Here is a 21,199-nt window from a genome sequence, read left to right as displayed (position 1 = left end):
TGGAACGTGGGGCTTCTCCTGAGACGCTGTAGCTGGCAAGGGCCTCATCTTACGATGACGGGGGAACCACGTGGTTTTCCTCGAGTTGCGGCGGGATTTTCGAATTACGATGGGGAATTCAGGTTTCCTCTTGTGTTGTCCCAGGGAAGTCCATTCTTCCATTCGAGGTGCGAGGGACAGCAGGGGATTGCTCTCGAGTCACTTCAGGGCAAATGAGACCTCATCTATGCTTGTGTCTAGGACCTAATGTTCCTCTCCAGGGGCGACAGGGATCTCGGGGTTGCATTCCAGACTCACCTGAGGAGTCAGGCCTGGTATATAGGGGAAGCAAAGAATTCCGCTCTCCTCTCGAGTCCCAATGGGTATCTCTTGGAGCCCACAGAGTGGCCTAAAGGGAGTCAGGCCTCCTGTGGAGTTTGAAGAGAGGCCTCGAGATTGCTCTCCAGGCCATGCAGGAAAAGAAGGCCTTCATCTCGCGATGACGGAGGCGTCTCGTGTGTTTTCTCGAGCTGGGGAGCCAGTGTGGGATTTCTTACGAGGTATGACGGGGAGCTCAGGGAGCCTCTCGTGTGGCGCCAGGGAAGTCAAGTCTCCATGCGAGTTTCGAGGGGGAACGCGTCATTGCTCTCGAGTCATGGTAGGGGAATCGGGATTCAAGACGTGTGAAGGAGGATTTTCGAGGTCTTTCTCGGGTTGCGTCAGGAAACCCTGTGTTCCCTCGACTTGTGCCGGTGACCTCAGGGAGCTTCTAAGGGTGCCTCTGAGAAGTCGCGATACTGTGGATTTGGGAGGGGCCTCTCGGGCCTCCACTGTTTTTGGTGTAATGGAAGAGGGCCTCATCTCGAGTGGAGTCAGGAACCTCAGGGTTCCTCTCCATTTCGGACTCCGATCGCAGGGTCCCTTCAGAGTTGGGACCGGAGAGTCAGGCCTCGTCTTGAGTGGAGGAATGGAACTCTGCTTGCCTCTCGAGTTGTTCATGGGATGACAGGCCTCTTGTCGAGCTGTGTGTGGAACCTGCGGCTTTTACCGAATGATGCACGGGAGTGTCAGTGACCCTTCGTTTTGTGCCTTCGTCCACAGGGTTGCCTTCGAAGAGGTGTCCGGGCATCGGGTTCTTCTCAAGAGTGGGCCGGGAAATCGGGGTATTTCGGCATGTGACACCACCCCCGATGCTATGTCTCGAATTTCCTCGTGAGACCGGCCTCATCCTGAGGTGCACCGGGAATGTGGGAAACCCCTTCCAAATAAAGCAGGGGAATAGACCCTCCTGTCTCGAACAGGAGGGGAGAAGGTGCTCAGATGAAGTGGTGCGGGAACCTAGGTGTTCCTGTCGAGTGAGACCGGCGTGTCCAGGAACATTTGGTGTCGCATCAAGGGTGCAAAGTACCGTTTCGCACTTCAAGACGGAACGTGGTTCTTTTCTTGAGAGGCCATAGCAGCAAGGGCCTCATCTTGGGATGACGTTGGAAACACGTGGTTTTTCTCGAGTTTCGGCGGGATTCTCGAGTTACGAAGGGGATTTCTGGCTTCCTCTTGTGTTGGCCCAGGGAAGCCCAATCTTCCATTCGAGTTGCGAGGGAGAGCTGGGGGTTGCGCTCGAGTCACTGCAGGGCAAAAGAAACCTCATCCAGGCTTGTGTCTAGGACCTAATGTTCCTCTCAAGGGGTGACTGGGATCTTGGGGTTGCATTCCAGACTCACCCAGGAGTCAGGCGTCGTCTCGAGGGGAAACAAAGGACTTATCTCTCTTCTCGAGTTGCGACGCGTATTTCTTGGAGCCCACTGAGTGGACTAAAGGGAGTCAAGCCTCCTCTGGAGTTTGGAGAGAGGACTCGGGATTGCACTTCAGGACATGCAGGAAAAGAAGGCCCTCATCTCACGATGACGGGGGGGGGGGTCTCAGTGGTTTTACCGAGCTGCAGCGCCTGTGTTGGTTTCTCAGGAGGTACGACGGGGAGCTCAGGGAGCCTCTTGTGTGGCGCCAGGGAAGTTAGATCTCGATGCGTGTGGCAAGGGGGAGCGTGTCATTGCTCTCGAGTCATGGTAGGGGAATCAGGCCTCTAGATGCGTTGAAGAAGGACTCTCAAGATCTCTCTCGGGTCTTGGCAAGAATACCTGAGTTCCCTCGACTTGTGCCGGTGACCTCAGGGAGATTCTCCGGGTGCCTCTGAGAAGTCAGGGATACTGTGGAGTTGGGAAAGACCTCTCGGGACTCCACTGGGTTTGGTGAAATGGAAGGGGGCCTCATCTCGAGGGGAGGCAGGAACCTCAGGGTTCCTCTCCATTTCTGATTCCGATCGCAGCCCCCTGCATAGTTGGGAGAGCTGAGTCAGGCCTTGTCTTGTGTGCAGGAATGGACCTCCGCTTGCCTCTCGAGTTGTTCACTGGGTGACAGGAACTTGTTCAGCTGTATGAGTAACCTGCGGTCTTTTCCGGACGATGCACGGGGGTGTCAGTGCCCCTTCGTGTTGTGCCTTCATCCACACTATCTTTGAATAGGTGTCTGGGCATCGCGTTCTTATCAAGAGCGGATCGGGAAATCGCGGTCTTTCGGCATGTGGCACCACCATCGAGGCTACGTCTCGAATTTCCTCGTGAGACAGCCTCATCTGAGGTGCGTGGAGAAGGTCGGGAACCCCTTGCAGACAAAGCAGGGGAATCGACCCTCCTTTCGCGATCAGGAGGGGAGAAGGGGCTCAGATGAAGTGGTGCCAGGAACCTCGGTGTTCCCCTCGAGTGCGACCCGTATGTCGGGGAACTTTTGGGGTAGCATTAAGGGTGCCAAATATCATTTCGCACTTGAAGACAGAACGTGGGACTACTCATGAGACGCTGGAGCGGGCAAGGGCCTCATCTTGCAATGAAGGGGCAACCACGTGGTTTTTCTCAAGTTGAGGTGGAATTCTCGAATTACTACTGGGAATTCAGGCTTCCTCTTGTGTTGGCCCAGGGAGGTCCAATCTTCCATTCGGGTTGCGAGGGAAAGCTGGGGAGTGCTCTCGAGTTACTGCAGGGCAAAAGCGACCTCATCTAGCCTTGTGTTCAGGACCCAATGATCCTCTCCAAGGGCGACAGGGATCTCGGGTTTGCATTACAGACTCACCCAGGGAGTTAGGCCTCGTCTCGAGGGGAAGCAAAGGACTCGGCTCTCCTCTCGAGTAGCGACGCGTATCTCTTGGAGCCCACTGAGTGGTCTAAAGGGAGTCAACCCTCCTCTTCAGTTTGGAGAGAGGACTCGGGATTGCTCTCCAGGCCATGCAGGAAAAGAAGGCCCACATCTCGAGATGACGGGGGCGTCTCGTGGGTTTTCTCGAGCTGCGGCGCCAGTGTGGGGTTTCTCACGAGGTACGACGGGGAGTTCAGGTAGCCTCTCGTGTGGCAACAGGGAAGTCAGGTCTCCATTGGCGGGGCAAGTGGGAGCGCGTCATTGCTCTCAAGTCAGGGTAGGGGAATCGGGCCTCATGACGGGTAGAAAAAGAACTCTCGATGTCTTTCTAGGGTTGCGGCAGGAAACCCTGGGTTCCCTTGACTTGTGCCGGTGACCTCAGGGAGCGTCTCAGGGTGCCTCTGAGAAGTCAGGGATACTCTGGATTTGGGAGAGGCCTCTCGGGACTCCTCTGGGTTTGGTGCAATGGAAGTGGGCCTCATCTCGAGTTCAGGCAGGAACCTCAGGGTTCTGCTCCTGACTTCCTGGAGGCCGGATCTGACTCAGATCGCAGGGTCCCTGTTGAGTTTGCTCAGGAGTGTCAGGTCTCGTGTTCTGCGGAGGAATGGAACTCCGCTTACATCTCAAGTTGTTCAAGGATAACACCACTTTTCGTGATGTGTGTGGAACCTGCGGGTTTTTCGGAGATGCACGGGGGCGTCAGTGCTCCTTCCTGTTGTGCCTTCATCCACAGGGTTGCCTTCGAAGAGGTGTCCGGGCATCGGGTTCTCCTCAAGTGCGGACCGGGAAATTGGGTTCTTTCAGCATGTTGCACCACCCACGAGGCTACGTCTCGAATTTCCTCGTGAGACCGGCCTCATCCTGAGGCGCGCAGGAAAGTCCGGGAACCCTTTCCAAACAAAGCAGGGGAATCGACCCTCCTTTCGGGATCAGGAGAGAAAGGGCTCAGATGAAGTAGTGCCGGGAACCTCGGTGCTCTCCTTGAGTGAAAGTCGGGTAACTTTTCGCGTTGCATCAAGGGTGCCAAGTACCGTTTCGCACTTCAAGACGGAACCTGGGACTTCTCTTTAGACGCTGTAGTGGGCAAGGGCCTCATCTAGCGCTGACGGGGGACCCACGTGTTTTTTCTCGAGTTGCGGCAGGATTCTTGAGTTACGATGGGGAATACAGGTTTCTTCTTGTGTTGGCCCAGGGAAGTCCAATCTTCCATTCGAGTTGCAAGTGAGAGCTGGAGATTGCTCTCGAGTCACTGCAGGGCAAAATAGAGCTCATCTAGGTTTGTGTCCAGGACCGAGTTTTTCTCTCCAGGGGCGACAGGGATCTCGGGGTTGCATTCCAGACTCACCCGGGGAGTCAGGCCTCGTCTCGAAGGGAATGAATGGACTCCGCTCTCCTCTCGAGTCGCGACGGGTATCCCTTGGAGCCCAAGAGTGGCCTAAATGGAGTTAATCCTCCTGTGGAGTTTGGAGAGAGGACTCGGGATTGCTCTCTAGGCCATGCAGGAAAAGAAGGCCCTCATCTCGCGATGACGGGGGCGTCTCGTGGGTTTTCTCAAGGTGCAGTGCCTGGTTGGGGCTTCTCACGAGATAGGACGGGGAGCTCAGGGAGACTCCTGTGGTGCCACGGAAGTCAGGTCTCCATGGACGTGGCGTGGGGGAGCGCCTCATTGCTCTCGAGTCATGGTAGGGGAATCAAGCCTCAAGACGCTTCGAAGAAGAACTCTCGAGGTCTTTCTCGGGGTGTGGCAGGAAACCCTGGGTTCCCTCGACTTGTGCCCATGACCTCAGGGAGCTTAGCGGGGTTCCTCTGAGAAGTCAGGGATACTGTGGAGTTGAGAGGGGCTTCTCGGGACATCACAGGGACTGGTGCAATTGAAGAGGACCTAATCTCGGATTGAGGCAGTAACGTCAGGGTTCCTCTCCATTTCTGACTCGGATAGCAGGGTCCCTGCAGAGTTGGGACAGGAGAGTCAGACCTCGTCTTGTGTGGAGTAATGGAACTCCGCTTGCCTCTCGAGTTGTTCATGGGATGACAGGCCACCTGTCGAGTTGTATGTGGAACCTGCGGTTTTGGGGCACGATGCAGAGGGGTGTCAGTGCCCCTTCGTGTTGTGCCTTCATCCACAGGGTTACCTTCGAAGAGGTGACCAGGCATCGGGATCTTATCAATAGCGGACCAGGAAATCGGGGTTTTTCGGCATGTGGCACAACCCACGAGGCTACGTCTCGACTTCCCTCGTGAGACTGGCCTCATCCTGAGGTTCGCCGGGAAGTCTGGGAACCCCTTCCAGACAAAGCAGGGGAATCGACCCTCCTGTCGCCATCAGGAGGGGAGAAGAGGCTCAGCTGAAGCGGTGCTGGGAACCTCCACGTTCTCCTCGAGTGAGACCGGGGTGTCAGGGAAATTTGGGGGTCGCATCAAGGGTGCCAACTACCGTTTCACACTTCAAGACGGAACATGGGACTTCCCTGGAGACGCTATAGCTGACAGGGGCCTCATATTTCGATGACGGAGGAGCCACGTTGTTTTTCTCCAGTTGCCGCGGGATTCTCGAATTACAACGGGGAATACAGGCTTCCTCTTGTGTTGGCCCAGGGAAGTCCAATCATCCATTCGAGTTGGGAGGGAGAGCTGGGGATTGCACTTCAGTCAATGCAGGACAAAAAAGACCTCATTTAGGCTTGTGTCCAGGACCGAGTTTTCCTCTACAGGGGCGACACGGATCTCGGGATCCCATTCCAGACTCACCCAAGTAGTCAGGCCTCTGCTCGAGGGGAAGCAACGGACTCCGCTCTCCTCTAGAGTAGCGACGTGTATCTCTTGGAGGCTACTGAGTGGCCTAAAGGGAGTCAGGCCTCCAGTGGAGTTTGGAGAGTGGACTCGGGATTGCTCTCTAGGTCATGTAGGAAAAGAAGGCCCTCATCTTACGATGATGGGGGCGTCTCGTGAGTTTTCTCGAGCGGCGGTGCCAGTGTGGGGTTTTCATGAGGTAGGACGGGGAGCGCAGGGAGCCTCTCGTGTGGCGCCAGGGAAGTTAGGTTTCAATGGGCGTGGCGAGGGGAATGCGTCATTGCTCTCCAGTCATGGTAGGGTATCGGGCCTCAAGATGCGGTAAAGAAGGTCTCTCGAGGTCTTGCTCAGAATGCAGCAGGAAACCCTGGGTTCACTCGACTTGTGCCAGTGACCGCAGAGAACTTCTGAGGGTGCCTCTGAGAATCAGGGATACTGTGGATTTGGGAGGGGCCTCTCGGAACTCCACTGGGTATGGCACAATGGAACAGGGCCTCATTTCGAGTTGATGCAGGAACGTCAGGTTTCATCTACATTTCTGACTCCGATCGCACGGTCCCTGCAGAGTTGGGAAAGGAGAGTCAGGCCTTCTCTTGTGTGGAGGAAAGGAACTCCGCATGCCTCTCTAGTTCTTCAAGGGATGACAGGACACTTGTCAATCTGTGTTTGGAATCTGCGTGTTTTTCCATACTATGCATGGGGATGTCAGTACCCCTTCGTGTTGTGCCTTCACCCACAGGGTTGCCTTCGAAGAGGGGTCCGGGCCTCAGGGCCTTCTCAAGAGCGGACCGGGGCATCGGGGGCGTTCGGCATGTGGCACCACCCACGTGGTTCGTCTCGAATTTCCTCGTGAGACCGGCCTCATCCTGAGGTGCGCTGCGAAGGTCGGAACCCCTTGCAGACAAAGCAGGGGAATCGACCCTCCTGTCTCGATCAGGAGGGGAGAAGGGGCACAGATGAGGTGATGCCGGGAACCTCGGTGTTCCCCTCCAGTGAGACCAGTGTGTTGGGGAACTTTTGGTGTCGCATCAAAGGTGCCAAGTACCGTATCGCACTTCAAGATGGAACGTAAGACTTCTTTTGAGACGCTGTAGCGGCAACGGCCGCATCTTGCGATGAATAGGGAACGATGTGGTTTTTCTCGAGTTGTGGCGGGATTCTTGAGTTACAACGGGAAATTCAGGCTTCCTCTTCTGTTGGCCCAGGGAAGTCCAGTCTTCCATTTGAGTTGCGAGGGAGAGTTGGGGATTGCTCTCGAGTCACTGCAGGAAAAAAGAGACCTCATCTAGGCTTGTGTCCAGGACCTAATGTTTCTCTCCAGGGGCGACAGGGATCTCCGGTTCGCATATCAGACTCACCCGAGGAGTCAGGCCTCGCCTTGTGGGGAAGGAAAAGACTCCACTCTCCTCTCGACTCACGACGGGTATGTCTTGGAGTCCACTGAGTGACCAAAAGGGAGTCAAGCCTACTGTGGAGTTTGGAGAGAGGACTCGGGATTGATCTCCAGGCCATGCTAGAAAAGAAGGCCGTCATGTCGCGAAAACGGGGGCGTCTCGTGGGTTTTCTCTATCTGCGGCGCCAGTGTGGGGTTTCTCACGAGGTATGACGGGGAGCTCAGGGAGCCTCTCGTGTGGCGCCAGGGAAGTCAGGGCTTCATGAGTGTAGCAGAGGGAGCGCATCATTGCCCTCGAGTCATGGTAGGGGAATCAGGCCTCAAAATGCGTTGAAGAAGGACTCTTGAGTTCTTTCTATGGTGGCGGCAGTAAACCCTGGGTTCACACGAATTGTGCTGGTGACCTCAGGGAGCTTCTCAGGGTGCCTCTGAGAAGTCAGGGATACTGTGGAGCTGGGACGCGTCTCTCGGGACTCCACTGGTTTTCGTGCAATGGAAGAGGTCCTAATCTCGAGTGGAGGCAGGAACCTCAGCGTTCTTCTCGTGACTTCACTGGCGCTGGTCTGATTCGCCTCGCAAAGTCCCTGCAGAGTTGGGACAGGAGAGTCAGGCCTCGTCTTGTGTAGAGGAATGAAACCCCACTTGCCTCTCGAGTTCTTCAGGGGTGACAAGCCACTTGTTGAGCTGTATGTGGAACCTGCGGGTTTTTCCGGACGATGCACGAGGGTGTCAGTGCCCCTTTGTGTTGTGCCTTCATCCACAGGGTTGCCTTCGAAGAGGTGTCCAGGCATCGGGTTCTTATGAAGAGTGTACAGGGAAATCATAGTCTTTTGGCATGTGGCACCACCCGCGAGCTACGTCTCGAATTTCCTCGTGAGACCGGCCTCATCCTGAAGTGCCCCGTGAAGGTCGGGAACCCCTTACAAACAAAGCAGGGGAAGTGACCCTCCTATCACGAACAGGAGGGGAGAAGGGGCTCAGATAAACTGGTGCCGGGAACCTCGGTGTTCACCTCGAGTGAGACCGATATTTCGGGGAACTTTTGGGGTCACATCAAGGGTGTCAAGTATCGTTTCGCACTTCAAGACGGAACGTGGGACTTTTCTTGAGAAGCTGTAGCGGGCAAGGGCCTCATCTTGCGATGACGAGGGAACCAAGTGCTTTTTCTCGAGTTGCGGTGGGATTCTCGAGTTACGAAGGGGAATTCAGGCTTCCTCTTGTGTTGGCCCAGGGAAGTCCAATCTTCCATTCGAGTTGTCAGGGAGAGCGGGGGATTGCTCTCGAGTTACAGAAGGGCAAAAGAGACCTCATCTAGGCTTGTTTCCAGGACCTAATGTTCCTCTCCAGGGGAGACAGGGATCTCGGGGTTGCATTCCAGACCCACCTGGTGAGTCAGGCCTTGTCTCGAGGGGAAGCAAAGGACTCCATTCTCCTCTCGAGTCGCGATGGGTATCTCTTGGAGCCCACTAAGTGGCCTAAAGGGAGTCAAGCCTCCTGTGGAGTTTGAAAAGAGGATTCGGTATTCCTCTCCAGGCCATGCAGGAAAAGAAGGCCCTCATCTCGCGATGACAGGGGCGTATGGTGGGTTTTCTCAAGCTGCGGCGTCAGTGTGGGGTTTCTCACCAGGTACAACAGGGAGCTCAGGGAGCCTCTCTTATGGCGCCAGGGAAGTCAGGTCTCCATGTGCATGGCGAGGGGGTGCGTGTCATTTCTATAGAGCCATGGAAGCAGATTCGGGCTTCAAGACACGTTGAAGTAGGACTCTCGAGGTCTTTTTCGCATTGTGGCAGGAAACCCTGGGTTCCCTCGACATGTGCCGGTGACCTCATGGAGCTTCTCCGGGTGCCTCTGAGAAGTCAGGGGTACTGTGGAGTTGGGAGGAGCCTCTCTGAACTCCACTGGGTTTGGTGCAATGGATGAGAGCCTCATCTCGAGTGGAGGCAGGAACCTCATGTTTCCTCTCCTGGGTTTCCTTGCGCCGGTACTGACTCGGATCGCAGTTTCCCTGCAGAGTTGGTACAGAAAATCAGGTCTCGCCTTGTGTGGAGGAATGGAACTCCACTTGCCTCTCGAGTTGTTCATGGGGTGACAGACCACTTGTTGAACTGTGTTTGTAACCTGCGGGTTTTTCTGGATGATAAACGGGGGTGTCAGTGCCCCTTCGTGTTGTGCTTTCATCCACAGGTTTTCCTTCGTAAAGGTGTCAGGGCATCGCGTTCTTATCAAGAGTAGACCAGGAAATCGGGGTCTTTCGGCTTGTGGCACCACCCACGAGGCTATGTCTCGAATTTCCTCCTGAGACCTGCCTCATCCTTAGGCGCGCTGGAAAGGTCGGGAACGCCTTCCAGACATAGCAGGGGAATCAACACTCCTGTCGCGATCACGAGGGCAGAAGGAGCTCAAATGAAGTGGTTCCGGGAACCTCGGTGTTCCTTTCGAGTGAGACCGGTATGTCGGGGAATTTTGAGATTGCATCAAGGGTGCCAAGTACCGTTTCGCACTTCAAGACAGAACGTGGGACTTCTCTTGAGTCGCTGTAGCGGGCAAGGGCCTCATCTAGCGCTGATGGGGGAACCACGTGGATTTTCTCGAGTTTCGGCGGGATTCTCGAGTTACGATGTCGAATTCAGGCTTCCAATTGTATTGGCCCAGGGAAGTCCAATCTTCAATTCGATTTGCGAGGGAGAGCTGGCGATTGCTCTCTAGTAACTGCAGTGCAAAATAGACCTCATCTAGGCTTGTGTCCAGGACCGAGTTTTCCTCTCCAGGTGTGACAGGAACTCGGGGTTGCATTCCAGACTCACACGGGGAGTCAGGCCTCATCTCGAGGGGAAGCAAAGGACTCCTCTCTCCCTTCAAGTCCTGACAGGTATCTCTTGGAGCCAACTGAGAGGCCTAAAGAGAGTCAAGCCTCCTGTGGAGTCTGGAGAGAGGACTCGGTTTTGCTCTCCATGCCAGGCAGGAAAGAAGTCCCTCATCTCGTGATGACGGGGGCGTATCGTGGGTTTTCTCGAGCTGCGGTGCCTGAATGGGGTTTCCGAAGAGGTACGACGGGGAGCTCAGGGAGACTCTCTTCAGGCGTCAGGGAAGTCAGGTCTCCATGCGCATGGCGATGGGGAGCGGGTCTTTGCTCTCGAGTCATGGTAGGGGAATCGGGCCTCAAGACGCGCTGAAGGACTCTCAAGGTCTTTCTCGGGTCGCAGCAGGAAACCCTGGGTTCCCTTGACTTGTGCCGGTGACCTCAGGTAGATTCTCAATGTGCCTCTGAGAATTCAGGGATACTGTGGAGTTGGGAGGGGCCTCTCGCGACTCATCTGGGTTTGGTGCAATGGAAGAGGGCCTCACCTCGAGTTGAGACAGGAACCTCAGGTTTCCTCTCCATTTCTAACTCGGATGGCAGGGTCCCTGCAGAGTTGGGACAGGAGAGTCAGGCCTCATCTTGTGTGGAGGAATCGAACTCTGCTTGCCTATAGAATTGTTCACGGGGTGACATTCCACTTGTCGAGCTGTGTGTAGAACCTGTGGGTTTTTCTGGACGATGCACGGGAGTTTTAGTAACCCTTCTGTGGTGCCTTCATCCACAGGGTTGCCTTCGAAGTGGTGTCCGGGCATCGGGTTCTTATCCAGATTGGACCGCACCATCGGGGTCTTTCGGCATGTGGCACCACCCACGAGGCTACGTCTCGAATTTCCTCCTGAGAAAGGCCTCATCCTTAGGTGCGCAGGGATGGGCGGGAAATCCTTCCAGACAAAGCAGGGGAATATACCCTCCTGTCGTGATCAGGAGGGGAGAAAGTGATCAGATGAAGTGGTGCCGGGAACTTCGGTGTTCCCCTCGGTGAGAACGGTGTGTTGGGGAGCTTTTGGGGTTACATCAAGGGTGAAAAGTAGCATTTCGCACTTCAAGACGGAACGTGGGACTTCACTTGAGACGCTGTAGCGGGCCAGGGCCTCATCTTGCGATGACGAGTGAATCACGTGCTTTTGCTCGCATTGCGGCGGGAGTCTCGAGTTTCGACGGGGAATTCAGATTTCCTCCTGTGTTGGCCCATGGAAGTCCAATCTTCCATTCGAGTTGCGAGGGTGAGCTGGGATCCCACTCAAGTCACTGCGGGGCAAAATAGACCATATCTAGGCTTGTGTCCAGGACCGAATATTCCTCTCCAGGGGTGACAGGGATCTCGGGGTGGTATTCCAGACTCACCCAGGAAGTCCGGCCTTGTTTCTAGGGGAAGCAAAGTATTCCGCTTTCCTCTCGAGTCGCGACGGGTACCTATTGAGCGCACTGGGTAGCCTTAGTGAGTCAAGCCTCCCGTGGAGTTTGGAGAGACGACTTGGGATTGCCTTCCAGGCCATGCAGTTAATGATGGCCCTCATCTCACGATAACGGGGGCGTCTCGTGGGTTTTCTCGAGCTGCGGCGCCAGTGTGGGGTTTCTCCCGAGGCACGATGGGGATCTCAGGGAGCCTCTCGTGCGGCGCCAGGGAAGTCAGGACTCCATGCGCGTGGCGAGGGGGAGCGCGTCATGGCTCTCGAGTCACGGGAGGGGACTAGGGCCTCGAGATGCGTTGAAGAAGGACTCTCGAGGTCTTTCTCGGGGGGCGGTGGGAAACCCTCGTTTCCCTCGCCTTCTGCCGGGGACCTTAGGGAACTTCCCAGGGTGCCTCTGAGAGGCGAGGGATCCTGAGGAATTGGCGGGGCCTCTCGGGACTGCACTGGGTCTGGCGCAACGGAAGAGGGCCTCACCTCGAGGGGAGGCAGGAACCTCAGGCTTCCTCTCCGTTTCGGACTCCGACCGCAGGGTCCCTGCAGAGTTGGCACAGGAGAGTCAGGCCTCGTCTTGTCTGAGGAAGGGAATCCCGCTGGCCTCTCGAGTTGCTCAGGGGGTCTCAGGTCCATCGTCGAGCTGTGTGTGGAACCCGCGGGCCTCTGCGGACGATGCACGGGGGTGGCAGTGCCCCTTCGTTTTGTGCCTTCACCCACAGGGTTGCCTTCGAAGAGGGGTCCGGGCCTCGGGTCCTTCTCAAGAGCGGACCCGGGAATCGGGGGCATTCTGCATGTGGCCCCACCCACGTGGCTCGTCTCGAATTTCCTCGTGAGGCCAGCCTCATCCTGAGGTGCGCCTGGAAGGCCGGGAACCCCTTCCAGACCACGCAGGGGAATCGCCTCTCCTGTCGCAATCCGGAGGGGAGAAGGGGCTCAGATGAAGCGGTGCCGGGACCCTCGGTGTTCCCCTCGAGGGAACCCGGCATGTCGGTGAACTTGGGGGTCGCAGGAAGGCTGTCAGCGACCGTTTCGCCCTTCAGGGCGGAAGAGGGGACTTCCCTTGAGACGCCGTTGTGGGCAAGGGCCTCATCTTGCCAAGAGGTGGGAACCCCGTGGTTTTTCTCGAGTTGCGGCGAGATTCTCGAGTTACGACGGGGATCTCAGCCTTCCTCTTGGGTTGGCCCTGGGAAGGCCAATCTTCGCCTCGAGTTGCGAGGGAAAGCTGGGGGTTGCGCTCGAGTCACTGCAGGGCCGAAGAGACCTCACCTAGGCGTGTGTCCGGGACCTAATATTCCTCTCCAGGTAAGGCAGGGATCTCGGGGTTGCATTCCAGGCTCCCCCGGGGAGTCAGGCCTCGTCTCGAGGGAAAGCCAAGAATTCCGCTCTCCTCTCGAGTCGCGACGCGGGTCTCTTGGAGCCCCCTGAGCAGCCTCAATTGACCAGACTCCTCTTCCGTTTGGAGAGAGGACCCGGGATTGCTCTCCAGGCCATGCAGGAAAAGAAGGCCCTCAGCTCTCGAGTACGGGGCCGTCTCAGGGGTTTCCTCGAGCTGCGGCGCCCCTGTGGGTTTTCTCCCGAGGCACGATGAGAATCTCAGGGAGCCTCTCGTGCGGCGCCAGGGAAGTCAGGTCTCCATGCGCGTGGCGAGGGCGAGCGCGTCATGGCTCTCGAGTCGCGGGAGGGGACTAGGGCCTCGAGACGCGTTGAAGAAGGACTCTCGAAGTCTTTGTTGGAGGGCGGCGGGAAACCCTCGTTTCCCTCGCCTTCTGCCTGGAACCTTAGGGAACTTCCCAGGGTACCTCTGAGAGGCGAGGGATCCTGTTGAGTTGGCGGTGACCCTCGGGACTCTGCTGGGTCTGGCGCAATGGAAGAGGGCCTCAGCTCGAGGGGAGGCAGGAACCTCAGGCTTCCTCTCCGTTTCGGACTCCGACCGCAGGGTCCCTGCAGAGTTGGGACAGGAGAGTCAGGCCTCGTCTTGTCTGAGGAAGGGAACCCCGCTGGCCTCTCGAGTTGCTCAGGGGGTCTCAGGCCCCTCGTCGAGCTGTGTGTGGAACCCGCGGGTCTTTGCGGACGGTGCACAGGGTTGGCAGTACCCCTTCGTGTTGTGCCTTCACCCACACGGTTGCCTTCGAAGAGGGGTCCGGGCCTCGGGTCCTTCTCAAGAGCGGACCGGGGAATCGGGGGCGTTGGGCATGTGGCACCACCCACGTGGCTCGTCTCCAATTTCCTCGTGAGGCCGGCCTCATCCTTAGATGCGCCGGGAAGGCCGGGAACCCCTTCCAGACCACGCAGGGGAATCGACTCTCCTGTCGCGATCAGGAGGGGAGAAGGGGCTCAGAGGAAGCGGTGCCGGGACCCTCGGTGTTCCCCTCGAGGGAACCCGGCGTGTCGGGGAACTTTTGGGGGTCGCATGAAGGCTGGCAGGATCCTTTCCGCCCTTCAGGGCGGAAGAGGGGACTTCCCTTGAGACGCCGTCGCGGGCAAGGGTCTCATCTTGCCAAGAGGTGGGAACCACGTGGTTTTTCTCGAGTTGCGGCGGGATTCTCGAGTTACAATGGGGATCTCAGCCTTCCTCTTGGGTTGGCCCTGGGAAGCCCAATCTTCCCCTCGAGTTGCAAGGGAAATCTGGGGGTTGCGCTCGAGTCACTGCAGGGCCGAAGAGACCTCACCTAGGCGTGTGTCCAGGACCTACTATTCCTCTCCAGGGAAAGCAGGCATCTCGGGGTTGCATGCCAGGCTCCCCCGGGGAGTCAGACCTCATCTCGAGGGGAAGCCAAGGACTCCGCTCTCCTCTTGAGTCGCGACAAGGATCTGTTGGAGCCCCCTGAGCGGCCTCAACGGAGTCCAGCCAGCTCTTCAGTTTGGAGAGAGGACTCGTGATTGGTCTCCAGGCCATGCAGGAATATAAGGCCCTCATCTCGCGATGACCGGGGTGTCTCATGTGTTTCCTCGAGCTGCCACGGCAGTGTGGGTTTCCTCACGAGGTACGATGAGGATCTCAGGGAGCCTCTCGTGCAGTGCCAGATTAGTCAGGTCTCCATGCGCGTGAAGAGGGGGCGCGTGTCATGGCTCTCGAGTCATGGTAGGGGAATCGCGACTCAACACATTTTGAAGCACTCTCGAGGTCTTTCTCGAGTCATGGCAGAAAACCCAGGGTTCCCTCGACTTGTGCCTGTGACCTCAGGGAGCTTCTCATTGTGCCTCTGAGAACTCAGGGATACTGTGGAGTTGGTAGGGGCCTCTCGGGACTCCACTGGGTGTGGTGCAATGGAAGAGGGCCTCATCTCGAGTGGACGCAGGAACCTCAGGCTTCCTCTCCGTTTCTGACTCGGATCCCATGGTCCCTGCAGAGTAGGGACAAGAGAGTCACACCTAGTCTTCTGTTGAGGAATGGACCTTCGTTTGCCTTTCGAGTTGTTTACAGGGTGACAGGCCACTTGTCGAAATGTCTGTGGGACCTGCGGGTTTTTCTGGACGATGCACGCGGGTGTCAGTGCCCCTTCGTCTTGTGCCTTCATCCACAGGTTTTCCTTCAAAGAGGTGTGCTGGCATCGGGTTCTTTTCAAGAGTGGACCGTGAAATTGGGGTCTTTCGGCATGTGGCACCACCCACGAGGCTACGTCTCGAACTTCCTCATGAGACCGGCCTCATCCTGAGGTGCGCCCGGAAGGTCGGGAACCCCTTGCAGACAGAGAAGGGGAGTCGACCCTCCTGTCGCAATCAGGAGAGGAGAAGGGGTCAGATGAAGTGGTGCCGGGAACCTCGGTGTTCCCCTTGAGTGAGTCTGGTATGTCGCGGAACTTTTGGGGTCGCATCAAGGGTGCCAAGTACCGTTTCGCACTTCAGGATGGAACGTGGGACTTCTCTTGAGATGCTGTAGCGGACAAAGGGCCTCATCTTGCGATGACGAGGGAAGCACATGGATTTTCTCGAGTTTCGGTGGGATTCTCGAGTTACGACGGGGAATTCAGGCTTCCTCTTGTGTTGGCCCAGGAAGTCTAATCTTCCATTCGAGTTGCCAGGGAGAGCTGTGGATTGGGCTCCATTCACTGAAGGGCAAACTAGACCTCATCTAGGCTTGTATCCAGGACTTAATGTTCCTCTCCATAGGCGACAGGGATTTGGGGTTGCATTCCATACTCACCCGGGGAGTCAGGCCTCATCTCGAGGGGAAGCAAAGGACTCCACTCTCTTCTCGAGCCGCGACAGGTATCTCTTGGAGCCCACTGAGTGGTCTTTGCTCTGTAGGAGAGCTCTAGTGTACATAAGCCTGTACATAAGTGAACACAGACATTCTGTGTGCATGTTGCTGCGTACCCAAAATAGGGCCACAAGGAGCCTCATGCTCTCCATGCAGCACGGAAGCTGTGCAGCCACGCAGCAGCTGAAGAATCCAACCAATTGCTCTTTTCTTACCTCTGACAGAGCTCGCATTGCCGTAGCCCTTGGCAGTTTGGAAACACTGGACCCTAACCCCTCTCAAAGTAGGCCTGGGTTCTAGTTCGAATAGAAAGTTAATAGCGGAGCTGAGGACAGGAACGCGGCAGTCATTTATCACACGCTCCTGCAGCCTGCTACTACAGGGACACTAACGCTAGAAGCTAGGAATGTCTTTGCAAGGTGCGCAAAGGACAAGGGAGAACCTCGACCCTGACTCTAGTATTTCAGCCCCCTGAGCAGATCTGAGGTTCTCCCGCTGTAGAAGCTAACCCATTCCTTTCAAATACAGGCTTCCTAACACAGGGCCAGTTGGCTGCTTGCTCTTCCACGAAGCAGGCTTCCTTAACTTGCAAACTGCGAATTCCGCTTAACAGCCTGGAGGAAAAATCGCTTCTTGCAAGATTTTTTTCAGAGGCTGTATCCCCGGAGCTGGGGCCAAGCTAGGGGACCCATACTGGCAAGGGAAGGCAAAACCACATCCAATGTCTTTGCTCTGGAGGACAGCTTTGGTGAGCCTAAGTCTTTCAGGAATATTTCTGGCTCCAACAGAGTCAAATTCTGTGTGTGAAGCTGCACAGCCAAAATAGGGGAACAGAGACCCTGATTCTCTCTGTGTAGCTTTGAAGCTGTCATTCAAACAACAGCTTGAGAATCCATACAATGCTCTCCCTTACTGCTAAGAGAATTCTCATTGCTGTCGTCCTTGACAGTTTGTAGAAATCCGCACCCTAACCCTTCTCCAAGTAGGCCTGGGTCCTAGCTCGGAACAACAGGCAACGGCGGAGCTGAGGCCAGTAAGGCACAAGTGAGGTCTCACACACTCTTGCAGCCTGATCGTCCAGGAGCAGTAAGGCCTCTTTTTCCCTGCAGGAGGCTCGCTTGCCTTGCCTCCTGTGAACTGCATTTCCCAGCCTGGGCGCAAAGCTGTTCCTGGAGATTTTTTCTCAGGGGCTGTTTCCCTGGAGCTGGGTCGGACCTCGGGGGCCCAACTCACAGGGGAAGACAAAACCACATGGACAGGTCTATGCTCTGTAGGAGAGCTCTAGTGAACCTCATCTCTCAGGAACATTCTTGGCTTCTACAGAGACACCTCTGTGCATGAAGCTACACACCCAACATAGTGGCAAAGGGAGTCTGATTCTCTCCGTGGGTGCTGATGCTTTGTGGCAAAGCACCTGCTAAGAATCCATCCGCATAGGCTTCCCTCACCTTGACAGAGGTCTCATTGCTGTAGTCCTTGGCAGTTTGGAAAGAAGCAGACCCTTACCCTTCACCAAGTAGGCCCTTGTCCTTGTTTGAATGGAAAGGCAGTAGCTGAGCTGAGGCCAGTAAGGCGCCAGTCAAGTCTGACATATTCCCGATGCCTGCTCCTTCATGGAAAATAACGTTAGAATCTGGGAATGTCTTTGCAAGGCTGGCAAAGGGCAGTCAGGAACCTCGACCCTGCCTCTGGAATTTCTATCTTCTCAGCACATCTGGCGGTCTCGGTCAGGAGAAACTAACCCATTCCTTGCAAATATAGGCTTCCAAACACAGGCCGGTTGGCTGTCTCTTCTTGCCGAAGGAAGCTTGCTTATCCCACCTCCTGCGAACTCCGCTTCCCAGCCTGGGGGATAAGAGGTTCTTGGAGATCTTTTCTCAGAGGCTGTTTCCACGGAGCAGGGGCCGATCCCGGAGACCCACACGCACAGGGGAAGGGAAAACCGCATGGATAAGTCTTTGCTCTCTAGGAGTGCTCTAGTGAACCTCACTCTATGGGGAATGTTCTTGGCTCCAACGGGGACATCTCTGTGTGGGAAGCTGCATAGCCAACATAGAGACACAGAGACCTGATTCTCTCTGTGCAGCTTTGACGCTGTCGTTCAAACAACAAATTGAGAAGTCACACAATGCTCTCCCTTACCACTGAGAGAGTTATCATTGCTGTAGCCCTTCGCAGTTTCTGGAAATCGGCACACAAACACTTCTCCAAGTAGGCCTGGGTTCAAGTTCAGATGAACATGCAATAGCGGAGCTGAGGCCAGTAAGGCACCAGTCAGGTGTCACACACTCTGGCAGCCTGCTCCTCCAGGGACAGTAAGGCCTCTATTTCCCTTCAGGAGGCTCGCTTGCCTTACTTCCTGTGAACAGCGTTTCCCAGCCTGGGCGGAAAGCAGTTCCTGGAGATCTTTTCTCAGGGGCTGTTTCCCCGGAGTTGGGGCGGACCTCGGGGGCCCAACTCACAGGGGAAGGCAAAACCAAATGGACAGGTCTATGCTCTGTAGGAGATCTCTAGTGAACTGCCGGGGTCCAGCCCCAGCTGATCCAGGGTATTCGAAGCAGAGACGGCGTAGGCGAGGGTCAGGGAACAACTGCTTAATTAAACGTTAATTAAGGATATAAAGAGTAATAAAATGAGGATAGCTCAGTAGGAAAATTCAGTGGAGAAAAGAGGCTGAGTAGCTTGGTTTACGCGGGGGACCAATAAAACTTCAAGACAAGAAGCTTGCACCACTTACGTAGGCCGCAGGCGTCCTTCCGTTCTCCCGAAGGAGAGGAGACACTGAGGCCTCCCCGGTCGGATCTTAGAAGCCCAGGCAAAATTAGTAAGCTTGGTGGGTTCCGCGCTCCAGATGGAGACTCAACCAGAGTGAGAGAGAGAGAGAGAGAGACATGGGGAGACCAGTATTTCGAGAAACTGATCCCAATTCTTTATTTTCCATGGTCTACTTTTATACACTGAGATGTTATGCAAAAGTCACGTGGGGTCAGCAGTCCTGACTTTTATCAAAGTCAGGTGCTTCATACAAAAGTATACAGAGGTCTTAGGGGTGTTACATCATCTTCTGGCCGGGGGGCCTGCTGACAATTTACGACCCTCTCCTTGTGACAGCGGTCAGTCAACCAGGACACTTATTTCTCCAGGGGTGATTATTCTTAAAACAGACGCCACCCAAATAAAGTTACATTCCTATAGGGTGAGGGTGTAGTGGGTTTTAGTTAAGGAAAGAATTTACTTAGCCTAAGGTCTAACGTGATTTATATCAAAGGTTAATACTTATTTCTTCTATATATTCATTAATGTGTATAAGGGCAGGGGATGTGGAGACTTAGCAGTAAACATCAGCTCAACAAATGAAAAACCCTTCACCAATATGATTTCTAATCAGCCCATTATACTTATACTAATACTTTTCTAACTTTTCTAAGGAACCTGTTTTTAGAAGGTTTAAAGCATCTCGTGCCTCTCATGGTTGGGAGGCTGTGAGCAATCACATGTGGCCGGACAAGCCTGTCAGGCAGGCTAGAGAACCTTCAGAGGAGTTTGTAGGTTAAAACACTCTTGTCACACCCAGGGGTTTTTATCAACTGGAGCTCTAGGTTAACTCCTTCTCCGAAAGAGGTGGTGGGGGACAGCCCCCCGTAAAGTCAGAGGTGTAGGTGAGAGCACAAAGTAGTAAGGTAGGCAGGCTCTGGTTATGGGGGTAGATGCTCGAGGATTTCCAGGGGGACTCCTGAGGCTCGATCCCGCCTTTGCGTATGTCGAGCCTCCTTCCTCATGACCTTTGCCATGGGCGGAGTGCCTCACTCTGGCCCCCAACAGTGAACCTCCTCTCTCAGGAACATTTTTGGCTTCTATCGAGACACCTCTGTGTGTGTAGCTACACACGCAACGTAGGGGCAAAGGGAGCCAGATTCTTTCCATGGGGTGCTGATGCTTTGTGGCAAAGCACCTGCTTGAGAATCTATCAGCTTACGCTTCCCTCGCCTTGACAGAGGTCTCATTGCTGTAGCCCTTGGCAGTTTGGAAAGAAGAGGACCCTTACCTTTCATAAAGTGGGCCCTTGTCCTAGTTTGAAAGGAAAGGCAAGAGCTGAGCTGAGGCCAATAAGGCGCCAGTCAAGTCTGACATATTCCCGAAGCCTGCTCCTTCATGGAAAATAACGCTGGAATCTAGGAATGTCTCTGCAAGGCTGGCAAAGGGCAGTCAGGAGCCTGCACCCTGCCTCTGGAATTACCGATTTCTAAGCAGATCTGGAGGTCTCCTTTAGGAGAATCTAACTCATTCCTTCCATATTGAGACTTCCAAAAACAGGCCGGTCGGCTGCCTCTTCGTGCCCGAAGGAGGCTTGCTTTTCCTGCCTCCTATGAACCCAGCTTCCCAGGCTCTGGGAAAAGCGGATATTGAAGATCTTTTCTCAGGGGTTTTTTCCATGGAGCTGGGGCCGAGACCAGAGACCCAATTGCACAGGGGAAGGAAAACCACATGGACAAGTCTTTGTTCTCCAGGAGACCTCTAAGTGAAACTTACTCTGTCAGGAACGTTCTTGACTCCCATGGAGACACCCCTGTGTGTGAAGCTGCGTACCCAACAAGGGGGCACAGAGAGACTGATTCTCTCTTTGCAGCTTTGAAGCTGTCATTCAAACAACAGCTTGAGAATCCATACAATGCTCTCCCTTACCTCTGAGAGAGTTCTCATTGCTGTAGCCCTTGGCAGTTTTTAGAAATCCGCACCCAAACCCTTCTCCAAGTAGGCCTGGGTCCTGGTTTGGATGGCCATGCAATGGCGGAGCTGAGGTCAGTAAGGCACCAGTCAGGTGTCACACATTCTGGTAGCCTGCTCCTCCAGGGACAGTAAGGCCTCTTTTTCCCTGCAGGAGTCTCGCTTGCCTTGCCTCCTGTGAACTGCGTTTCCCAGCCTGGGCGAAAAGCGGTTCCTGGAGATCTTTTCTAAGGAGTTGTTTCCCCGGAGCTGGGGTGGACCTCGGGGACCAAACTCACAGGGGAAGGCAAAACTACACGGACAAGTCTATGCTCTGTAGGAGACCTTAGTGAATCTCAAGTCTTAGGAACATTCTTGGCTCGTACAGAGACACCTCTGTGTGTAAAGCTACACACCGAACATAGGGGCACAGGGAGCCTGATTCTCTCCGTGGGGTGCTGATGCTTTGTGGCAAAGCACCTGTTTGAGAATCCATCCGCTTACGCTTCCCTCGCCTTGACAGAGGTCTCATTGCTGTGTCCCTTGGCAGTTTGGAAAGAAGCAGACCCTTACCCTTTACCTGGTAGGCCCTGATCCTAGTTTCAAAGGAAAGGCAATAGCTGAGCTGAGGCCAGTAAGGCAGCCGTCAACTCTGACATATTCCCGATGCCTGCTCCTTC

This window comes from Bubalus kerabau, unplaced genomic scaffold (assembly GCF_029407905.1).
Source record: "Bubalus kerabau isolate K-KA32 ecotype Philippines breed swamp buffalo unplaced genomic scaffold, PCC_UOA_SB_1v2 scaffold_26, whole genome shotgun sequence".
NCBI lineage: Eukaryota > Metazoa > Chordata > Mammalia > Artiodactyla > Bovidae > Bubalus > Bubalus kerabau.
Note: the sequence above shows the minus strand (reverse complement) of the source record.